The sequence below is a fragment of the Triticum dicoccoides genome, chromosome 4A (genome assembly GCF_002162155.2).
Source record: "Triticum dicoccoides isolate Atlit2015 ecotype Zavitan chromosome 4A, WEW_v2.0, whole genome shotgun sequence".
In the NCBI taxonomy this organism is placed as follows: domain Eukaryota; kingdom Viridiplantae; phylum Streptophyta; class Magnoliopsida; order Poales; family Poaceae; genus Triticum; species Triticum dicoccoides.
In genome coordinates this window covers 585,019,693-585,023,058 of record NC_041386.1, presented here as the reverse complement: position 1 = coordinate 585,023,058, position 3,366 = coordinate 585,019,693, and positions in this window count along the sequence as shown.

Genomic DNA, 3,366 nt, shown 5'->3' with positions numbered 1-3,366 from the left:
CGAACGTGAGAAGTGAATGAAAGGTTATGCATTGGAGAAGTGGGAGTCGACCTTGAACTTGTGTTCATGCCCATGGACACGGTGTAGATCTTATCATTAAAGCTTCTCTTAAATAAATTATTCCTTTGGTATAAGTTCATCTTATATCTAGGATCTGGCCTGTTGCAACCGTTGTTCCGACCATGATTGTTCTTCTTTGATCTCATTTCTCGGACAAGTTAAAACAATTGTCATCTATGGATCAATACACCAGTCCAACCTTTACTTTGATCTTGTGTCGAGTATTACCCCCCTGGTATCTCGAGATTATCATGGAACTGCATAACTTTTTATGAGTTCTTCATCAAGTGCTACATTCTCACTGATTACAGTTTTTCATGGGCTCTAAGTTATTAAACACTCGAAGACACCGATAACTGAACCGAGTCTGCACTATGGTTCAACAACTCTTGATAATCTTCTTTAAGTACGAGTTTCTACCCGATCACGCCATTCCTAGCCTGATCGGCTATATCATTATCATGCTAAATTTAACTGTGCTACCTGGTCCTCCTTCGTGAAGCACAAATTGTCGACGATGAGCTAAGCTTATGTCGATTTTCCTCATCATATCATTTTGCCTTGAACAGCAAGCTTGATTTCGAGTTTGTGTCGTACCCATTGTTCCAATAACCTTTCGCTTCATCATTCCTTTGAATTGACATCGTCGCTAATTGATTACATCTTCTTGAAACCTCTCGACAAATATGTCGTGATCTTCATCAACCTTATGAGCTCTTCCAGGATATCAATCGGATTCATGAAGAGAATACCGTCCTTGCCCTCGATGATTTGTGTTATCATCGACCACTTTATTGCCTTCCGTTCAACACAAACTTGTTCGCATTTTGTGTTATACCTTGAGATCCCTGCTATCCAACATTTGTTCTTCTTTACCTTGGAGTATTACCATCTTTTAATATCAAGGATATTGTGAGGACTGCTCCACCACTTAAGGAATTCTCGGTATGATGATACTTCTCACCATCACCATTCTTCCTTGGTCCTCGTGTTGTTTTTAACCGGGATACCGATATATCGATGTTGTTTGAGTTATGTACTTCTAGCAACCCTATTGCTTTGAAGTTAACGATCGACAATTCATTCTTAGGCTGTTGGTTATTGAATCGTCACTCTAACATGGATCTTGTTGCCTAAGGTCATATTTCGGGCACACCTTTCAACTAATGATTGATGGTGTATGTTTTACTCGAGCATACAACATTATATCATTTGAGTTGACACGTGTCATCTTCTTGTTCACATTATTGCGGACAACCATCTGTTTGGAATTCTCGATGAATTGTCTCTGAGCCCATCAACCACCTCCTCATCCCATCCCTGGTTTAATAATGAACTATTGTTTCAGGAACCCGCTCCCCTAGTTCATTTCCCGAGAATTTTACAATGTCATCTCGTCAATTTGTATTACACCTTTTCCTCTCAGCCATCCTGAGTCTGAGGTATTTTGACACCGATCAGATCTGAATCTTGGTCAGATATGATGGTTGGAACATATTTCCAAGAGTTATAACATTGGTCTTTATATGACCCGGTAAGATGATGTCATGCCTAGCACACCTGGCCGGAGGACCTATTGTTATAGTTTCCTTTTGGCAAGGTTAGTCATTCTTCCGTGAGGAAATTGTAAGATTTATTCTATAAGTTGTTCCTGATGGATCCTTTTTGTTTCCAAAGTCTGACCTTCACCTGTTGATCATGTCAATGCTATCTCGAAGCATGTCTATGGTACTCCGATTTTCAACAGGAACATTTGAAGCCCAATGTTAAATGTTTCCTGCTCAATTATCCAAACACCGCTGTATGGGTAATGTCATGAAAATTCTCTCCCGTACCTAAAGAGTTTTCTACATTATATCCTGTCTTGGATATCATGCTCTAATTGCCCTTGGGAAGGATATACCCTTGAAATATGTGTTTAAACACATTTTCCCTTCCATTGTTCTGTTTAACCTGGTAATCATATTTTCCTTTCCATTGTTTGGTTTAACCTCCCTTGTGATCCATATGATCTAAGCAGTAATAAGTCACCGCTTTTGTAAACACCTCGGTGTACAACTCTGTCAGAAAGACCTTGATACTATTGTTGATGACATTCCGGTAGCCGCCGATGGACGAGAACTTTGCCTATTGGTCCGCCTCGTCTTAACGAGCAGGAAAATGGTTCTCTTCGTCCCTCGCCCTTGGTACCAGCGTTGTTGCCAACATAACTGACAGGCTATCCTCTGACCTGCCTTGCTATCATGACCGTGCAAATGTTGGCACCCTTCCTGATTTTACCCCACATGGTGGGCCCATAACCCACAGTTCCACAGGATCGAAACCTGACTTTTCTTTATAAACCGGATTCTAATGTATCCTTTGCACCTGCCTTCGTATGTGATTCACGAGCTGAATGCTATACCATTGTTCATCCTGGAATCAAACACCATGTTATTCTTGTGGTTCAAGCCCCCATTCCAGCTTCTGTCTAGTCATCGAATGATTGCCTAACCGTTTGAAACTTTGGTACCATCGTATATTGCACTCAACGAATTCACTGAAATACAACTCGTGGGGTACCTTGTGTATTTCCCATTGAGTTCACCGTCAGATGCCCAGCTTTGTGGAGACGCGTTCTTCCGGAGTTTTTCCCCTTGGTCGCGTTCGTAGGACGATGGAGACCCCGAAGAAAGGATGACGAATTGATCATGATGACCTGGAGCAGAGAAATAAAGACTTCAACGTAATGGATCAACCTCTTCGAGAAGAGCAAGCCAGGATGAGAAGACTCGCTAGATTCGTTACCAAACCTTCCCCCCTTTCACTACCGCTTAAATCTCGGGACGAGATTTCTTGTAGTGGAGGAGAATTGTGACGCCCGGATAATCAGGCTACAGTAATCCCACGTTAGCGATGCCACGTCACCCCGGTTTCTGTGCTAATATCATTTTAGTTCGAAACCGATCCAAATTAAAATTTAAAATAAAAACAAACAACAAAAGTTTTCAAATGCTAAAAACTAAAATGTTCACAATATTGCAAAAATTACCAAAGCTGTTATAAAAATAAAACCAACACTTTAGAAGCTCCAGAAATGCCCCTAGGAATTAAAACAGTGGACCAACATCACATCACTTGGCCTTTTCACTTTCTAATAATAATTAAACCTTTTCGGAAGACCTTCAGCTTTTGTGGCATTGTTGCTATATAATGCAATGATGTTCATGTGACAAGCTACATGATTTACAAAAGTCTTTTGGTGGTTAAACAATTAACAAACTAGAGCAAATATAAAATAAAAACTGTAGAAAAGGAAAAAGAAAT